This window comes from Chiloscyllium plagiosum, unplaced genomic scaffold (genome assembly GCF_037043375.1).
Source record: "Chiloscyllium plagiosum isolate Xiang-an unplaced genomic scaffold, Cpla_swu_hap1 HiC_scaffold_2, whole genome shotgun sequence".
Lineage (NCBI taxonomy): Eukaryota > Metazoa > Chordata > Chondrichthyes > Orectolobiformes > Hemiscylliidae > Chiloscyllium > Chiloscyllium plagiosum.
In genome coordinates this window covers 58629588-58651083 of record NW_028270140.1, presented here as the reverse complement: position 1 = coordinate 58651083, position 21496 = coordinate 58629588, and the positions used below count along the sequence as shown (strand labels likewise).

At 42.0% G+C, this 21496-nt stretch overlaps 1 protein-coding gene across 1 annotated transcript in view; it reads right to left on the bottom strand.

The window, feature by feature from the left end:
• The window catches only part of cdc42se2 (CDC42 small effector 2), a 318114-nt gene extending 297944 nt beyond the window's left edge, over nt 1-20170 (bottom strand). Inside the window, exon 1 of the mRNA XM_043714273.2 lies at nt 20064-20170. The gene's annotated coding sequence lies outside the window, so the exon portion shown is untranslated. The remainder of the gene's footprint in view (nt 1-20063) is intronic.
• Nucleotides 20171-21496: the final 1326 nt, after the last annotated feature.

The window sequence follows — 21496 nt, the reverse complement described above, 5'->3', positions numbered from 1 at the left end:
ATCATGGCTGATATGTTCCAAATTCCCATTTTCCTTCCTTCTCTCCACAAGCTTTCAACCCATTACCAATTAAAAATCTGTCTAACTCCTCCATAAATTTACTGACTGTCCCAGCTTCCACCGCACTTTGGAGTGGTGAATTCCATTTTTTCACAACCCTTTGGGAAAAGTAGTTTCTCAACTGTTTTAAATTTGCTACCCCTTATCCTAAGACTACTACCTCTCATTCTAGAATGGCCCACAAGAGGAAGCATTGCTCCACATCAGTCTGCACAGGCCTTATGTCATTTTTGCAACATATTTTCCTATCTCTATTTGCCTAAGCTGCAAATTGAATTACCATGCTTTTGTTCCTCTAATCTGAGTTGACATAAATTGAAGGAAATTAAGGCTCTATCACTGACCCTTGCAGGATTCCTCATGCCACATCATGCCAAACGGAAAAAGACCCCTGTATACAGAGGAACCTTGATTATCTGAAGTCGATGGCGGGCAGTTTCTTGTTTGGATAATTGATTATTTGAATAATTGATTTGACCCTAAACAAAGAAAGCCGTACTGAACATAATTGTGTTTAAAAGCATGTTTACAGAGTTTTTATTTCATTCAATCGCTAAAATTTGTAAAACACTGGATATTGCTTAAATTCATGGCATTTTACAAATCAAAACACATTTTGTATACCTGTACAGCAAATAAAATTCATTGAGGTGGAGGTCGGTTATTATCTTCAAAGAAATTTTCCAGCCGTTGTTACTTGAGGTGTTGTTGCCTCTATTTTTTGCAAACGACAACATTTGGTGCAGATTCATCAATTTAATAGTATCGACTTCGTCTTGTGCTTCGTACCACTCCATGAAAAGTTGCAAACTGTCAATAGCTTTGTTAATTGGGACTGGAGGAGGAATCGGTTTCAGACTTTCCTTATTATCCATGGCGTCCATACTTTCCCGCTGTTCTTCTGTGACTATGTTGACTATCTGATCATCACTGAGTGTCTCTGTTCTGATGTCTTTGTAACAGTTCACCCAAGCATCGATCTCAGCCTCTACAAAGTCCTAATCCCAGCTGTCTGCTGTTTTCGGTGATGCCAGTGGTTACCCTTTGAACTGGAAAGGTGTCCTCTTCATTGGCATGACTACCAACATTCATGCCATTGTATTAATACTCCGCAATTGTCGATGGCTTGATGCAGTCCCAAGATCCAGCAATCATGAACAAGGCGTCCTTGACTGTGAATGCCTTCATAATTTCCTGCACTCCTTTTTCTGCATTGTCTTCACCCAGGATGGCACACAACATGGTACCGCGATAATATGTTTTCATTATTGCAATGATTCCCTGATCAAGTGGCTGTAACCTCGAAGTAGTGTTTGGTGGTAAAAACAAACACTTGATAGCTCTGTCTGCTGATTCTAACTGGCTGCCTTTCATAGTGCATGCCCTCACATTGTCAACAAGCAGAAGGGCACGTTGCTCAAGTCCAGCGCTTGCCAGGTACAAAATCTTCATGAAACGAAGATGAAAAAAGTAGATATGTCATCTATGTCTTATTTTGTGCTTTGTACTAAACGGAAAATGATTTCTTGAAACAGCATGGATTAGCATATTGTAGGCAAGCAGTAATTTATAAGAGCCAGTGGCGTTGACACAAGGGAAAGTCGTGACACAATCGTTCTGCACTTTATGTCCCGACACCTGCTTTTCCACGATGGATGCAAGTGTTTTGTCCAGCAGTGCATGCCAAAACAATCCACTTTCAATAGCACTGTACAATTGCTCAGGTTCATACTTTCCTTCATGAATGATGAATCTATATCCTGCCTGTCATCTATGGACTTCTGCTCTCCAAGAACGTTGAGTTGCCTAATGCCATGACGATGTTTGTACTGCTGTAACCAGCTATGCTATGATCAGACTCATCAGCATGGACTCGTTTATGGAAACTGCAGCTTTTTCCAGTATCATCGGGCCAAACATGGGAATCCCTTTTCACGCTGCTATGAAAACCACAAAAATACAGCTTGGTTGAATTGCTCTTCCTTTGCTGGCTTCATAGATTTTCTTTTTAAAGCATTTGAAGTGTCACTTTGGCTGATGAATTTCTCAATCGCCAGTCTTGCTTGCCTGATGTTAGACACTATCGCTATTCCAGTGTTGTACTCCTGTGCAATCTTTGATGCCTGTTCACCAGGATCCAGACACTGTTAAAACTTGCATTTCTATTCAATTGTCATTACGGTCCCCTTTCTCTTCACAGATACAATGGGATCTTGATCAGATGGGCAATGGGCTGAGAAGTGGCAGATGGAGTTTAATTTAGATAAATGTGAGGAGCTGCATTTTGGGAAAGCAAATCTTAGCAGGACTTATACATTTAACGGTAAGGTTCTAGGGAGTGTTGCTGGACAAAGAGACCTTGGAGTTCAGGTTCATAGCTCCTTGAAAGTAAAGTCACTGGTAGATAGGATAGTGAAGAAGGCGTTTGGTATGCTTTCCTTTATTGGTCAGAGTACAGGAGTTGGGAGATCATATTGTGGCTGTACAGAACACTGGTTAGGCCACTGTTGGAAATATTGCGTGCAATTCTGGTCTCCTTCCTAACAAAAAGATGTTGTGAAACTTGAAAGGGCTCAGAAAAGATTTACAAGGATGGGGCCAGGGTTGGAGGATTTGAGCTATAGGGAGAAGTTGAATAGGCTAGGGCTGTTTTCCCTGGAGCTTTGGAGGCTGAGGGGTGACCTTATAGAGGTTTATAAAATCATGAGGGGCATGGATAGGATAAATAGACAAAGTCTTTTCCCTGGGGTGGGGAGTCCAGAACTAGAGGGTGATATGTGTGTGGAATGAACTGCCAGAGGAGGTGGTGGAGGCTAAGTGGTGGGAATTAATAGGAAGGATTTGAAGGGATATGGGCCAGGTGCTGGCAGGTGGGACTAAATTGGGTTGGGATTTCTGGTTGGCAAAATGAGTTGGTCCATGTTGTACATCTCTATGACTCTATGACTCTATATGGTAAGTACATGCAACAAACATGATTAATAAGACCAGATTCGAACTTGGAACAAAGATGTAGAAGGACCCCTGATTTTGTCATGCATTTTAAATCCTTCAACATGTCAGTTAAAATTCTTTCAACACTGCAACAATTGATTGACTAAAATTGTTGCATCAGTGTCATTAACACATCTTTGCTGCAACGTTTGCACATCTTCTTCAGTGCACGTATTCCTCAGTTAAACAAAAGACACGAGCATTGCACCATTGTTAGTTAAAATTATTTTAACACGGCTATAATTGACTAACTGAGATTGCTACACCATTGTCATTAACAACTCTTTGATGCAACATTTGTACATCTTCTTCAGTGCAGGTAACCCTAAACTGTTAACAAAAGACGCAATGGTGGCACCATTGTCAGTAATACTTCTTTGTTGTAACAGTTTCACAGGACCTTCAGATCCTGTTCGGATAATCCAATTTTCGGATAATCAATGTTCGGATCATTGAGGTTCCTCTGTACATATTTAGAGTCATAGAGTAAATAGAGATGTACAGCACAGAAACATACCCTTCAGTCCAACTCATCCATGCCGACCAGATAACCTAACCTAATCTTGCCCCATGTGCCAGCATTTGGCCCATATCTCTCTAAACCCTTCCTATTCATATACTCATCCAGATGCCTTTCAAATGCTGCAATTGTACCAGCTTCCACCACTTCCTCTGGCAAATCATTTCATACATGCACCACCCTCTGTGTGAAAAAGTTGCCCCTTAGGTCCCTTTTATATCTCCCCCCCCACCCTGAACCTATGCCCTCTAGTTTGGGACTCCTGCAACTCAGGGAGAAGACCTTGTCTGTTAATCCTATCCATGCCCCTTTTGATTTTATAAATCTTTATATGGTCACTCCTCAGTTCTTATTTCTGCCAGCCAATCTTCAATCCATGCTAATGTTAATCCCTACACCATGAGTTTCTACTTTGCTCCAACTTTTAATATGGCATCCTGTCAAATGCCCACTGGAAATTCATGTATTGTAATCTACAAGCTCTCCTTTATGCACAACACATGTTATTCCTTAAATAACTCCAATAAGTTGGGTAAACATTATTTTCCTTTTGTGAAACAATGCTTATGCCCAGTTACCTTGAGGTTTTCTATAAATTCAGCTGTAACCTCCTTAACAATTGATTCTAGCACCTTCCCCACAACAGATGTCAAGCTAATTAGTCTATAATTTCCTGTTTTCTGCCTTCTTCCCTTCTCAATTACATGCCACCTTCCAATCTGTAGGAACTCTTCCAGAATTCATTGAATTTTGAAAAAAATAACTCCAATGTATTTACTGCCTCAAATATAAAGAAAATAATGTGGATCCTGGAAATCTAAAATTAGCAACGCAATGTGCTGAAGACTGTAGAGACAGAAATAGTGTTAACATTTCAAGTGCAATTATCAAGCTTGAAATTTTAACTGTTTGTCTCTCTTCAAATGCTGCCAGACTTCCTGAGTTCCTCCACCATTTTCTGCTTTTATACATCCACTACTCAAAATATACCTCTTTTAAGACATTAGGATGAAGTGCAACAGGACCAGCAGTTCCATTAGTTTGTTCAGTACTGCTTACTTTGGGATTATAATTTCACTAAATTCTTTTCTGCCTTCCACCTGACTTATAATTACTATTGATTTTTTTGTATCCTCTATTGAGAAGATAAAGCAAAATATTTGTTAATTTAGTCTACCATTTTCTTATTATCTACTATCTCACTCTGTAGAGGACACTCACTTTACTAACGTTTTTCCTTTTATAAGCCAGTACATACTTACTCACATTTTTCCATTTCTACTTAGTTTCGCACATGCTTTTTTTTCCTCCTAATTCATCTTTTGATAATTCTCTGCTTAATTCTCAATTAAGATTCTACAATCTTTAAAATTGATGTTTTCCTCAATTTCTTTAATGAACCGCATAAGATGGGCCATCCCTTTAAAAATTTTCCATTTGGCGGAAATATACTTAATCTGAATATTCCAAAATATGCATTCTAGTTCATTTCAGCTCAGTTTTCATGCTCACACAGTTGCCCTTATTTAGGTTTAAATACCAGTCTTAGTCCAATTCTCCCTTTCAAAGTGGATATAAAATTCAAATCATACTGTGGTCACTGCTACTTACAATCCCTTTACTTAGAAGTAATTAAATAATGCCGTAACATTATACAGTACCAATTTTATTACTCACCTGCTCTCTGGACAGTTCCAAAATGCTACTCTGAAAAAACTATCTTGAGAAATTTTCCAAACACCTTATCCAGACTACGATTGTCATTATGATTTTTCCAGCTTATATAAAAGGTTACAGTCATCCATGCTTATTGCCATCCTTTTAACACATGCACCCTATATTTACCTTTGTACACTTCATTCTACAATGTAGCTCCTGTTAGGGGGCCTTCCCTTCCAAATACTTTTTTTAACTATTCCTCATCTCCATCAAAATTGATTCTACAACCTGATCTCCTAAACCAAAGACTTTTCTATCTGTTGCACAAACACCTTTGATTAATGACCTTCACCTTGTTTTCTATTCTTGGATGTCATGTATCCATTAACATTCAGGACATAGTACTAGCTATCAGATCATAAGTACTTACTTCAGTGTGCACCATCAATTTGTGTTTTTTTTACAAATGCTGTGCAGTCCAGATGCAGAGACTTTAGTTTGGGCTTTTTATTACCATTGCAACATCTAAAATTGACTGTTGGTGTATTCTTAATTTTATTCTCTCTATCCTTTTCTGCCATTCTCAAACATTATTAGAACAGTTGAGCCTAGAGTTAATAAAGGCACAAATTAGATATCAGCAACAATGAAACTGAGGTGAGGTAGAGACAGGCAATACTACGTAAGTGGAAATAGGTTTTCTGAGTGGTGGAGAAGATACAGACAGGGTAATGATTCAGCTTAGGGCCAAAAAGGATGATGAGGATGTGAACAGTTTGTTCAATCTCAGAGAGCAATTAGGAATGGGAACAAAATCTGCAGGTAAGCAACATATTTGCTGATAGAGGGTCAAAGACTGTGTGTCCTTGAACAAAAATATGCAGCTTGTCAAAATCTAGCTATCAGACAAGCAGCCTGACAACTCAAAGACAAGAACGGCCTTGGTGAGGTAGAGGGGAAACCAACTCCACTAATGCCATGAATCAGACGTCTGGCTATGAACTAATTAAAAACAATTTATGCATAAATCATCTATTGCTCAAATTTCATTTTCAGACAATTCAGCCTTGCTGAACAGTTAGACATTAGTGAATTGCAGCCATAACTTAAATTCATTGTGTAGCTTTATTAGGCCATAAATGAAGATAGCTAAGCTTGTCTTAACAATGATGTGTGCTGTTAGTTGCTGTCAATATGTGACACATATGCACTATGACTGCACGAGACAGGATGTCAGAGGACACTGACAAGCAATTTGCCAGGAATCAAGGAATTTAGCTCAGGAGAAAGATTAGATGTTTTCCTTGGAGTGGAGATTCGGGTGTATATTATTTAGGTGTTAAGAAAGAATGAATACCATGATAGATTGGATATGTGAGACCAATTTCCTTAGTACAATTGCCTGGGGCATACATTTAAAGTAGAAGGATTAGAGGAAGTTTTAGAATACTTGCATCCAGAGATGGAAAGAGTCTGGAATGTATAGCCTGAAAATGTTATATCTGGAAAGGCAAAAATCCTCATGATATTATAGGAACTTGTAAATTGTAGCAGTTGCTAAAATACTTTTCTCAACAAGGCTATAAGCCAAACATTTCAAAGTGAGATTGGGACATTTTTAAGCCAGCAGAAATCATAGGTCAAATGCTTTCTTCCTCGACCATAAATTTTCCAATTCCATTTTAATGGATCCTCAATGCACACTATTAAGAATTCCCTAATTCTTTAAGAGGCCAAGACTTTTTGGTCCTTTCTTGGAATACATTCAGCAACACATATTCTAGGGCATCCTTACTTGCACCAAACCTGAGCACTTGAGAAACTGAAGAGCTTTGACACCAGGAAGTAACATCTTAAGAGTCATAGAGATGTACAGCACAAAAACAGACCCTTCGCTCCAACTCTTCCATGTCAACTAGATATCCCAACCTAATCTAGTCCCATTTGCCAGCAACTGGCCCATATCCCTCGGACCTTTCCTATTCAAACACCCATCCAGGTGCCTTTTAAATGTTGGAATTGTACCAGCCTCCACCAGTTCCTCTGGCAGCTCATCCCACACATGCACTATCCTCTGAGTGAAAAATATCTTTCCCCTCTCATCCTAAACCTATGCCCTCTGATTCTGGACTCCCCCACCCCAGGGGAAAGACTTTGTCTATTTATCCTATCCATGACCCTCATGATTTTATAAACTTCTATGAGGTCATTCCTCAGCTTTCGATGCTCCAGGGAAAACAGCCCCAGCCTATTCAACCTCTCTCTCTAGCTCAATTCCTCCAACCCTGGCAACATCCGTGTAAATCTTTTCTGAGGCCTTTCAAGTTTCACAACATCTTTCCGATAGGAAGGAGACCATGCAATATTTCCAACAATGGTCTAACCAATGTCCTGTACAGCCGCAACATGACCTCCCAACCCCTGTACTCAATACTCTGACCAATAAAGGAAAGCATACCAAACACCTTCTTCACTATCCTATCTACCTGTGACTTTACTTTCAAGGAGCTATGAACCTGCACTCCAAGGTGTCCTGGTTCAGCAACACTCCCCAGGACTTTACCGTTAAGTATATAAGTCCTGCTAAGATTTGCTTTCCCAAATTGCAGCACTTCGCATTTATCTAAATTAAACTCCACCTGCCACTCCTCAGCCCAGTGGCCCATCTGATTAACATCCCATTGTTATCTGAGATAACCTTCTTCACTGTCAATGACACTTCCAATTTTGGTGTCATCTGCAAACTTACTAACTACACTTGCTATGTTCATATCCAAATCATTTATATAAATGACGAAAAGTAGTGGACCCAGCACTCCTTGTGGCACTCCACTGGTCACAGACCTCAATCTGAAAAACAACCCTCCATGTCCACTCTCCGACGTCTCCTTTCAAGCTAGTTCTCTCCATCTTCCATGAGATCTAAACTTGAAAGTCAATCTCCCGTGAGGAACCTTGTTGAATGCCTTACTGAAATCCATATCGATCACATTCATTGCTCTGCCCTCATCAATCCTCTTTGTTACTTTTTCAAAAAACTCAATCAAGTTCATGAGACATGATTTCCCACACACAAAGCCATGCTGACTATCCCTAATCAGTCCTTGCCTTTCCAAATATGTGTAAACCATGTCCCTCAGGATTCACTCCAAAAACTTGCCCACCACTGTCAGACTCACCGACCTTTCTTAAATAATGGTATCACATTAGCCAAACCCCAGCAAGGGGTCCAGCAATCACTTCGCTAGCTTACCAGAGTCCTAGGATACACCTGATCAGGTCCTGGGGATTTATCCACCTTTATGCGTTTCAAGACCTTCAGCCCTTCCTCCTCTGTAATATGGGCATTTTTCAAGATGGCACCATCTATGTGATCTTTGAGGGGCTCTATTCCCTCCCTAGTCACTCTTTTATCCTTAACGTATTTGTAAAAACCCTTTGGATTCTCTTTAATCGTACTTGTCAACACTATCTCATGTCCCCTTTTTGCCCTCCTGATTTCCCTCTTAAATATACTCCCACTGCCTTTATACTCTTCTAAGGATTCACTCGATCTATCCTGTCTATACTTGATATATGCTTCTTATATTTTTCTTAACCAAACCCTCAATTTCTTTCGTCATCCAGCATTCGCTATACTTACCAGCCTTTCTTTCACCCTAACAGGAATATACTAATTACTAGTTACTAGTGGTGTGCCACAAGGATCTGTTTTGGGACCACTGCTGTTTGTCATTTTTATAAATGACTTAGACGCAGGCATATGTGGATGGATTAATAAATTTGCAGACAACACTAAAGTCCGTGGAGTAGTGGACAGTTTGGAAGAATGTTACAGGTTGCAAAGGGACTTGGATAAACTGCAGAATTGGGCTGAGAGATGGCAAATGGAGTTCAATGCAGCTAAATGTGAGGTGATGCGCTTTGGGAAGGATAACAGGAAGGCAGAGTACTGGGTCAATGGAAAGATTCTTGGTAGTGTGGATGTGCAGAGGGATCTTGGAGTCCATATGCATAGGTCCCTGAAAGTTGCCACCCAGGTGGATTGTGCTGTTAAGAAGGCATACAGCGTGTTAGGTTTCATTGGTAGAGGGACTGAGTTCCGGGACCACAATATCATGCTGCAACTATTCAAAACGCTGGTGCAGCCACACTTGGAATATTGTGTACAGTTCTGGTCACCCCATTACAGGAAGGATGTGGAAGCATTGGAAAAGGAGCAGAGGAGATTTACCAGGATGTTACCTGGTCTGAAGGGAAGGTCTTATGAGGAAAGGCTGAGAGACTTGGGCCTGTTCTCATTGGAAAGAAGAAAGCTAAGGGGGAATTTGATAGAGACATACAAGATGATCAGAGGATTAGATAGGGTAGACAGTGAAATACTTTTTCCTAGGATGATGACGTCAGCTTGTACGAGAGGGCATAACTAAAAATTGAGGGGTGATAGATTTAAGACAGAGGAAAGTTCTTTACGCAGAGAGCGGTAAGGGCGTGGAATGCCCTACCTGCTAATGTAGTTAACTCAAATTCACCTGCACCTCCACACACATCATCTATTGCATCCTCTGCACCCGATGTGGTCTCCTCTATATTGGGGAAACAGGCCGCCTACTTGCGGAGCATTTCAGAGAACACCTCTGGGACATCCGGACCAACCAACCCAACCACCCCGTAGCTCAACACTTCAACTCCCCCTCCCACTCCACCATGGATATGCAGGTCTTTGGACTCCTCCATCGCCAGACCACAACAACACGACGGTTGGAGGAATAGCGCCTCATCTTCTGCCTAGGAACCCTCCAACCACAAGGGATGAACTCGGATTTCACCAGTTTCCTCATTTCCCCTCCCCCCACCTTGTCTCAGTCAAATCCATCGAACTCAGCACCGCCTTCCTAACCTGCAATCTTCTTCCTGACCTCTCTGCCCCCACCCCAGTCTGACCTATCACCCTCACCTTGACCTCTTTCCACCTATCGCATTTCCGACGCCCCTCCCCCAAGTCCCTCCTCCCTACCTTTTATCTTTGCCTGCTGGACGCACTTTCCTCATTCCTGAAGAAGCGCTTATGCCCGAAACGTCGATTCTCCTGTTCCCTGGATGCTGCCTGACCTGCTGCGCTTTTCCAGCAACACATTTTCAGCTCAGCCACATTAGGGAGATTTAAACAATCCTTAGATAAGCACATGGATGATTTTGGGATAGTGTAGGGGGACAAGCTGAGAATAGTTCACAGGTTAGCGCAACATTGAGGGCCAAAGGGCCTGTTCTGCGCTGTATTGTTCTATGTTCTATATTCTATGTACTGTCTCTGGACTCTCGTTATTTCATTTCTGAAGGCTTCCCATTTTCCAGCCGTCCCTTGACCTGCAAACATCTGCTCCCAATTTACTTTTGAATGTTCTTGCCTAATATTGTCAAAATTGGCCTTCCTCCAGTTTAGAACTTCAACTGATAGATCTAGTCTATCCATCGTGCTGCCCCACTGACACCTCAGTCACCTGCCCTGCCTTATTTCCCAATAGTGGGTCAAGTATTGCACCTTCTGTAATAGGTATGTCCACATACTGACTCAGAAAGATTTCTTGTGCACTCTTAACAAATTCCTCTACAGCTAAATCATTAACATTATGGCAGTCCCAGTCCATGTTTGGAAAGTTAAAATCCCTATCATAACCACCCTATTCTTACCAATAACTGAAATCTCCTTACAAATGTGTTCCTCAATTTCCAGCTGACTATTTGGGGGTCTATAATACAATCCCAATAAGGTGACCATCTCTTTCCCAAAATTATGAGATGCATGTCCCTGAGTTCATCTGCCTTCCCTGTTAGGCCTCTTGCATTGAAATAAATGCAGTTTAATTCATGAGTACTACCTTGTGCTCTGCTTTGTTCCTGTCTGGCCTGACTGTTTGACTCGCTTCTTTTTTCAACTGTACCAGTACCAGATTGATCTGTTTCCTCTGTATCTCCCTGCTCCCCAGCGCTCCCCACCCCATAATGGTTTAAATCCTCCCAAGCTGCTCTAGCAAATCTCCCTGCCAGTATATTAGCCCCCTTCCAATTCAGGTGTAATCTAACCTTCTTGTACAGGTCATTTCCCCTTTGAGAACATTCTGGACCCTCTCTAAGATATCCTTGATCCTGGGAGGCAACACACCATTCTGATTTTTCACTGCTATGTACAGAAACATCTGTCTGTGCCTCTGAGAATCCCCAACACAATTGATCGTATGGAACCCGACTTACCCTTCATGTGCTAATTGAAAAATGTTGCCAATCTCCTTTGTATCCACCAGTGTTAGTCCTGCTAATATTTGGAAAGAGTGTTGACAAGAGGGGTTTTTTGGGGGGAGACGAGGAAGTGGGGGAGGGGTGTGAATGCTGAGTGACTCTTATCTCTCCCTGTCAAACACACTAGCTCAGAACTGCCTCAAATCCCCATTAAAATATTTACATTGGCTTTTCTAGTACTTTGCTTTCTCTCTAGCCAGAACCTTTACTTTTGTCTGATGGTTTGCTTTGATTCCAACCACATGTTTTTGCTTTACCAATTTTTGTGACACTCATGGAATGTTGTATTTGATACAAAAATAAATAAATTAGTTTACTACTTACATTTCAGATCAATGGGGTACATGAGCATTTAAATGTTGAGTTTAACAGCCATTCAAAAATATTCATTTGCAAATTCCAGAGTCAGAAAAAGTTGGAATTTACAAGACCATGATAAATGGGCCAATCAAATATGTATGTTCTGGCATATGCATTAAACTCCACTTTGAACAATGGACTGGGGTTTAAATGGACCCTAGATTTGATGGGTAAGATCTTACTGTCTGCGTAAGATCCCTTCGTAACAGGGATAGGTGCAGATCGGTAAAGGGAACTGAACTTGACTAAGATGGTGATGATTATTTCATATAACGAGTGGTGATCGTAAAGCAAATGTAATGAAATCAGAAAGCAGTGCCTGGAACAGTGGTTAGCAGAGTTGTCTCACAGCACCAGGGACCCAGGTTCAATTCCTGCCTCGGGCGACTGTCTGTATGGAGTTTCCACATTCTGCCTGAGTCTGTGTGTGTCCCCTCTGGGTGCTCCAGTTTCCTCCCACTGTCCAAAGATGTGCAGGTCAGGTGAATTTGTCATGCTAAATTGCCTAGAGTGTTAGGTGCATTAGTCAGAGAGAAATGGGCCTGGCTGGGTTACTTCTGGAGGGTTGGTGTGGACTTGTTGGGCTGAAGGGCCTGTTTCTACACTGTAGGGAATCTAATCTAATCAAAAATTGTAGCTTGTCTCTGTCACCAGCAGAGTGATCTGAGTTATTGAGGGATTAGGAAATGTTGACTACTCTACAATGCAATTAACTACTGAAGAGAAAGGAGTTCAAGATTCCTTTTAATACACTAACAGTAATCAGTGATTAAAAAATCAAATTGAATTTAATTTAGATTTACAGAAATCATTTTAAAGAAGTAGTCGGGATGAAAATAATTGAATAACTGAATAAATTGCTTTAAAATTGAGACAAGAAAGGAAACCCTTTTTGTTAAACACTGCTAAATGCGTTCTCACTGAAAATATTTGAGTTTGTTCTTTCAGCTAAAACTCTTTAATATAAGAAATCACAGCTTCCTGTGCTGGGACTGAGAGATTCAGTTTCAACGTAAAATTCAGAATCTGTTCAGCAAATCTGATGATCCATACTGTGAAAGAAAGGTTGATCCCATAGAACATAGTACTGTACAGAACAGGAATGGGCCCTATGGCCGACAATGTTGTTCCAAACATTATGCCAAATTAAACTAATCACTTCTATCTGGCCTTGGTCGATATCCCTCCATTCTTTGTATTTTCATGTGATTGTCTAAATGTCCTTATCATACCTGCCTCCACCACCATGCCTGGCAGTGGCTTCAAGACTCCTACCAGACTCTGTGCCCTTCACATCTCCTTTGAACCTATCCCCTCTCACCTTGCCTCCTAGTTTTAGACATTTCACCTCTGATGAAAAGATTCTGACCATCAACCCTACCTATGCATCTCATAATTTTGGGAAAGCAGCAATATGACATCCTGACTCTTGTATTCAATTCCCTAACTAAAAAAGACAAGCATGCCATATGCCTTCTTCACCATTCTATCTACTTGCATGGCCACTTTCAGGGAGCTATGGACTTGAATCCCAAAGTCCCTCTGTACACCAATACTGTTTGGTCCTGCCATTAACAGTATATTTTTTCCTTAACATTTGATCTCCCAAAGTGGAGCACCTCACACTTAGTCAGATGAAACTCCATCTGCCATTTCTCTGCCCATATCTGCAACTGATCTATATCCCGCTGTATCCTTTGACAAGTTCCGACACTATCTACAACTCCACTTAACTTTTTATCAAGTTAAAAATCACACAACACCAGGTTATAGTCCAACAGGTTTAATTGGAAGCACACTAGCTTTCGGAGCGATGCTCCTTCATCAGCTGATTATGGAGGACTCGATCGTAACACAGAATTTATAGCAAAAATTTGCAGTGTGATGTAACTGAAATTATACATTGAAGAATTGATTGTCTGTTAAGCCTTTCATCTGTTAGAATACAGTGATAGTTTCACTTCTTTCACGTGTAAATCACAAAACCCTTTTTTTTAAAGTTGCATTCTCGGGTTAGCTGTTAACAATGGTGATAGCTAGACAATATGTTGAAGGTGTTAGTCCCCTGTGTTCTCTGTCTATGACCTGATGTTTAGATTGATTCCAATCTAAAAAGTGAAATAACAGAGTTTTACATAAATTCATGCAGTTTTTGAGCTCAGAGTTCGACATGAATCTATGTGGTTTTTGAGCAAAGTGCAATGTAACTCTGAAAGTACCAAAAAAATTCACCACACACAATATATATGTGTGCATGTGGGTCTTTGTCTGTCTGTGTGTGTGTCTGTCTGGGGTGGAGCTTGTGAGTGTGAGAAAGTGTGTGTGTGTGTAGTGAGTGCAGAGTGTCTTAAGTCTGTGAGAGGGTGCATGTGTGGGAGTCTGTGTGTCTATAAGGGTGTGTGTGGGTGCCTGTGTGCGCGTCTGTGTGTATCTGTGTCCGTGTGCATGTGAGAGTGTGTGTGTGTGTAGGAATATCTGTGTGTGTGTGTGTGTAGTGCAATGGTGATCACCTGTAATGTGACATGAACCCAAGGTCCCGGTTGAGGCTCTCCCTATGGGTACCGAACTTAGCTATCAGCCTCTGCTCGGCCACTTTCCTGTGCTGCCTGTCCGGAAGTCCACCTTGGAGGATGGTCACCCGAAGGTCCGAGGCTGAATGTCCTGGACCACTGAAGTGTTCCCCAACTGGGAGGGAACCTTCCTGTCTGTTGATTGTTGTGCGGTGCCCATTCATCCGTTGTCGTAGCCTTTGCTCAGTTTCCCCAATGTACCATGCCTCTGGGCATCCCTGCCTGCAATGTATAAGATAGACAATGTTGGCTGAGTCACATGAGTACCTGCCATGTACACAGTGGGAGGTGTTCCCACGCGTAATAGTGGTATCTATGTCCACAATCTGACATGTTTTGCAGCGTCCACTGTGACAGGGTTGTATGGAGTTGTTCTGAGAGCCAGGCGGTTTGCTACGAACAATGATCTGTTTGAGGTTTGGCGGTTGTTTAAAGGCAAGTAGTGGAGGTGTGGGGAAGGTCTTGGTGAGGTGCTCAGCTCCATTGATAATGTGTTGCAGGTCATGAAGAACATGGCGTAATTTTTCAGCCCCTGGGAAGTACTGAACAACGAAGGGTACCCTGTCAATTGCAGCCCGTGTCTGTCTCCTGAGGAGGTCATTACGGTTCCTTGCTGTGGCACGTCGAAACTGGCGGTCAATGAGTTGAACATTGTATCCCGTTCTTGTGAGGGCATCCTTGAGTATTTCCAGGTGTCCGTCACATTCCTCTTCATCTGAGCAGATCCGGTGTATGCGTAGGGCTTGTCCATAGGGAATGGCTGTTTTAATATGTTTTGGGTGGAAGCTGGAGAAGTGCAGCATTGTGAGGTTGTCTGTGGGTTTGCGGTAGAGTGTGGTGCTGAGGTGTCCGTCCTTGATGGAGATGCACGTGTCCAAGAATGAGACAGACAGTCGAGAGTAGTCCATGGTGAGTTTGATGGTGGGATGAAAATTGTTGATGTCACTGTGTAGTTTTATCAGTGACTCCTTGCCATGGGTCCAGAGGAAGAAAATGTCATCAATGTACCTGGTGTACAATGTCGGTTGGAGATCCTGCATAGAGAAGAAATCTTGTTTGAACCTGTGCATAAAAATGTTGGCATATTGGGGTGCAAATTTGGTCCCCATGGCTGTTCCGTGTGTCTGGATGAAGAATTGGTTGTCAAAGGTGAAGACGTTATGATCAAGGATAAAGCGGATGAGTTGTAGGATGGTGTTTGGAGATTGGCAGGTGTTGGTGTTGAGTACTGAGGCTGTTGCCGCGATGCCATCATTGTGGGGGATGCTGGTGTAGAGTGCGGAAACATCCATTGTGACGAGGAATGTTCCTGGTTCAATTGGTCCATGGGTGCTGAGTTTCTGTAAGAAATCCGTAGTGTCGCGACAGAAGCTGGGGATCCCCTGTACAATAGGTTTCAAGATGCCTTTCACATAGCCAGAGAGACTCTCACATAGGGTCCCATTTCCCGACATGATGGGACATCCCGGTGTGTTGGCTTTGTGTACCTTTGGAAGGCAGTAGAAGTCACCTACACGAGAAGTACGTGGGATGAGGGCGCGTAGGGAGCTCTGAAGGTCTGGATCCAAAGTTCTGATTAGTGTGTTTAATTCTCGGATATGTTCTTTGGTCGGATCAGCTGGTAGTTGCCTGTAGTGTTCCTGGTTGTTCAGTTGTCAATACACTTCCTTGCAGTAATCTGTTCTATTCTGCTGGTTTGATGACAATGTTGTGATTGGTTTTGAGAGCCTGGATAGCATTGCGTTGGGAACGGGTGATGTTTTGCTCTACCATATGGGTACGGCTGATGAATCTGGCATTTATATATTTCCTGACAGTTTGAGCATTCATGTCAAGCCCAGGGCAGCGGCCCTCCGGTGGGGTCCATGTTGACACCTTCTTTGATCGCTCCTCTACAGATCCCTGTGATGACTGTTCTAGTTCATCAGTGGGCTCAGTGGGATCACTGCCGGCACCTTGAAAGAATTCCCGGAGTCTCATTCGTCTGATGAACTGCTCTGTGTCTGCTGCCAGAACCAACGGGTCTATTTTGGTGGTGGGGCAGAAGTTGAGACCCCTACTCAGGACTTCAATCTCTTCCGGTCGAAGGGTGTGGTCCGATAAGTTGACAATAGACTTCCCCGCAGTGATAATATTGTCTACTGTGGTTCCAGGGCGGGCTTTGCTATTACTGGTGAGAATGCCAAGCTTCTCCAGTTTTTTGTTCTTGGCGTGCATGTACGCGGTGTAGTTTAGTTGCCTTGTCTGTTTGGCGATGTCACGTAATTGTACTGATGTATCCTGTGTGCAGGCTGTGAGTGTGGATTCCATCTGAATTTCAAGGTTGTGGCGCCTGCTGTAGAGTTGGTGCACGAGATGATTGAGAAGTTTACGAGAGGTGCGGTGGCAAAGTCTCTCTGCGTAGTCTGTGTTGCAGGTCGACCTAAGTGGGTTCGTGATCCATAATCCATTCGGGATCTTTCCTGCTTGCCTGCATTCCTGTAGAAACTTGATGTCTGTGTCGATTTGTGCGATCTTCTTGGAGATCCTCTCCACTTTAAGCCGGCAGTTAGTGGTGTCGATAGTAGTCATGATTCGGAGATGCCGGTGTTGGACTGGGGTGTACAAAGTTAAAAATCACACAACACCAGGTTCTCATCCAACAGGTTTAATTGGAAGCACACTAGCTTTCGGAGCGACGCTCCTTCATCAGGTGTTTGTGGAGGGCTCGATCGTAGCACAGAATTTATAGCAAAAATTTGAAGTGTGATGTAACTGAAATTATACATTGAAGAATTGATTGTCTGTTAAGCCTTTCATCTGTTAGAATACAGTGATAGTTTCACTTCTTTCATGTGTAAATCACAAAACCCTTTTTTTTAAAGTTGCATTCTCGGGTTAGCTGTTAACAATAGTGATAGCTAGACAATATGTTGAAGGTGTTAGCCCCCTGTATTCTCTGTCTATGACCTGATGTTTAGATTGATTCCAATCTAAAAAGTGAAATAACAGAGTTTTACATAAATTCATGCAGTTTTTGAGCTCAGAGTTCGACATGAATCTATGTGGTTTTTGAGCAAAGTGCAATGTAACTCTGAAAGTACCAAAAACTTCACCACACACAATATATATGTGTGCACGTGGGTCTTTGTCTGTCTGTGTGTCTGTCTGTCTGGGGTGGGGGTTGTGAGTGTGAGAATGTGCGTGTGTGTAGACACTCTGCACTCACTACTCACACACACACACATTCTCACACTCACAACCCCCACCCCAGACAGACACACACACAGACAGACAAAGACCCACATGCACACATATATATTGTGTGTGGTGAATTTTTTTGGTACTTTCAGAGTTACATTGCACTTTTCTCAAAAACCACATAGATTCATGTCGAACTCTGAGCTCAAAAACTGCATGAATTTATGTAAAACTCTGTTATTTCACTTTTTAGATTGGAATCAATCTAAACATCAGGTCATAGACAGAGAACACAGGGGGCTAACACCTTCAACATATTGTCTAGCTATCACCATTGTTAACAGCTAACCCGAGAATGCAACTTTAAAAAAAAGGGTTTTGTGATTTACACATGAAAGAAGTGAAACTATCACTGTATTCTAACAGATGAAAGGCTTAACAGACAATCAATTCTTCAATGTATAATTTCAGTTACATCACACTTCAAATTTTTGCTATAAATTCTGTGCTACGATTGAGCCCTCCACAATCACCTGATGAAGGAGCGTCGCTCCGAAAGCTAGTGTGTTTCCAATTAAACCTGTTGGACGAGAACCTGGTGTTGTGTGATTTTTAACTTTGTACACCCCAGTCCAACACCGGCATCTCCGAATCATAATTTTTTATTGTCTTCAAACTTACTAATGCACTCTCCACTTTCATCCAAATCATGTGTATATTTCACAAACAGCAAAGAAGTCATGGACTTCTAACTGGTAAAGCACCCTCCCACCACTACCATCTGCCTTCTATGAACAAGCCAATTCTGAATCTACATGGCCAAGTCACCATGGATCCCATGCATCCTAATCTATTGGATGAGCCTACGATGAGGGGCCTTGTCGAAAGTCTTTATAAAACCCACGATAATCCGCTGCGGTGTCCTCATTGATCACATTTGTTACCTTCTCTAAAAATCATTCAAGTTAGAAAACATGCCCTGAAAATGTGTTGCTGGAAAAACGCAGCAGGTCAGGCAGCATCCAAATTGCAGGAGAATCGACGTTTCGGGTTTAAGCCCTTCTTCAGGAATCATTCCATATGATTCATTCCTGAAGAAGGGCTCATGCCCGAAACATCGATTCTCCTACTCCTTGGATGCTGCCTGACCTGCTGCACTTTTCCAGCAACACATTTTCAGCTCTAATCTACAGCATCTGCAGTCCTCACTTTCTCCTAGAAAACATGCCCTGCCCTGCACAAAGCCATGCTGACTGTCCCTCCCTCGGCCATGGTTTTCCAAATGCATATCAATCCTATCCCTAAGAATTCCCTCCAATACTTCCACAACCACTGATGTGAGACTCATCAGTCTATAGTTTCCTGGATTATTCCTATTTCCCTTCTTGAATAGAGGAACAACATTAGTGACTTGCCAGTCCTCCAGAACCTCTCCACTGGCTAGTGGGGATACAAAGATCTCGGTCTAGGCCCCAACAATCTCTCCTCATGTCTCTCTCAATAAACTGGTGTAAATCCCGTAGGCCCTGGGGACTTATCCAGCTTAACGTTCTTCAAAAGATCCACTACCACTTCTTCCTAGCATATTAGTAATCTCTACACAAATCTCACTATCTGCCATGCCCTTCTCCTGGGTGAATACAGAAACAAAGTAGTCATTTATGATCATGCCTCTGCCTCCAAAGACAAGTTGCCTCCTTTATCCTTGAGTGGTCCCACCTTCTCCCTAGTTTTTCTTTTGTTTTTAAAGTGTTTACAGAATGTCTTGGGATTCCCCCTCATATCTAGAGATGGATGCTGGTCACACACCTTCCATCTACATCCATAACATTAACCCATCAATTCACCACGTTCAAATGCCAGTCACAAGATCTAAAACCAGGAACATTTTATTTGGTTTAGAAAGGAACATTTCAGAATTAATGTATCCTCACTTTCCGAGCTCACGAAATTAAAAAAACCTAGTTAAGAGGCATTTAAATCTGAACAAAAACACATGCACTGGCAACTGGCAAATTGTTTTGTCCGCGGAATACACGCTGAATTGTTGATTCATGGTAATGGTATCGTAATGGATACCAGAAATCATTCATTCTGAAGAAAGGATTGTTTTTCGGGAAAAAAAAGGACATGGTGCTCATGTCAAGCTTCCTTTCTGCAGAATGAATGAATGCACCGCAGACTCCACATCATTCACTCAACCACAGAGAAACAAAAGGAAAAGTGAAGAAATCCCACTGGAAATCAAATGTCGAAAAATAAAGTCAAGTGCACACGCCTCACTCAGTCTGCGCCTTTAGCTCCAGGTCTGTGAATGGTTCCTGCATACGCGCTGCAGAAAGGCGTGCGCTCTGAGTTCTACCAACCCTGGCAGCCTGAACACTGCCTTCCCCATTCTGTCCCTCGCGCTCCCGCTCACTCACCCACAGCTTCGCTCAAGTTGCTCAACGTTAAAGCATTGCTTTACTAAGGAAGCTGGCGATTCTGTGCTCTGAATGTAGAGGGGACAGCTCTGCTGCCTGGAAGAAAGAAACGGGAAACAGCAAATAATGACTGAGAGAAAGAGGACAAGACTAAGAAGGCGGTCTTCCCTAAGAAATTGAAAGATGGTGAGTAGCGCCTTTGCTGGTCTCACTTGGAAGAGCATCGTCACAAAGCAGTTTTGAAATCTGCTCGCTTACGTACTGTACACCAAAAGTAGGAGACGCAAAACATTATAGTCCAACAGGTTTGTTTGAAGTCGCAAGCTTACTGAGAGGAGCCCCATCTTCCGAAAGCTTTTGATTTCAAATAAAACTGTTGGAGTATAACCTGATGTGGTGTGACTTCTGAGTTTGTCCACGCCAGTCCAACCCAGGTACCGACACATCATGTACGCCAAATGTAGTAAAGAGAGAAAAGACACAAACTCTTAGATTGGGGAATCTAGGATTCCGGGATGCGTGAATGGTTGGCATGCTATCATCCGGGAAACCTCCACAACCCGTTAAGATATCTCTATTCCAATTTAGTCTCTTTGGCATGCCTGATTTCCTTTTCTACGCCGTTAGTGGGCATGCCTTTAATTAAAGTGGAAACCAAACTGTGGAATTTCTTCCCTGAATTTCAGCATTTCTATCTCTACTCCGTTTAAGACCCGTCTTTAAAACGACTTCGCTGGTCAAGTGTTTGCACATCTTTCCTAGTATCAATTATAAATATGACCAGAAATAAACTCGATCCACCCAGTAGGTCAAATTGAATATGTGCAGAGACAAGCAGTTGTATTGAATTTTGTCGAAATGAATATCAGTTCATTGGGTTGTCTCAAGTTGGCATAGAGTCATAGAGATGTACAGCATGGAAACAGACCCTTCGGTCCAACCCGTCCATGCCGACCAGATGTGTTTGGTAATCGCTCAATGTGAAGCATTTTTATTTTTAATTACATTAAAGATGATGTAAAATTGCAAGTTGATGTAATTGCCGAAAGCCGGTCTAGTAGTCTGCTGCAGACTTTCATAATCGGCGTGACTCATAGGCTTCTGGAAACAATGTTAGACTGAGGCAAAACCTCTGAGTTTAAAGTAGCCAGTGGCAGGTCGTACAAAAACAGAATGGTGAAAGACTGGAAGAAATTTGATTATTCTATCCCAGGTAATAACACAGCGACACAAAACTGGTGAAAAGTAAGTTTCAAGAGGGATACAAACATGTTATAGAGATAAATTGATATATAAATAAATAAGAGGTTGGCAACCGAAGTATGCATTATAATGTGGAAAAAAATGTGAAGTTGTTTGGAAGGAAGAACAAAAAGACAAGAATGTTACTTGAATAGAATTTTTTTTTTACAGAATCCCTACAGTATGGAAAC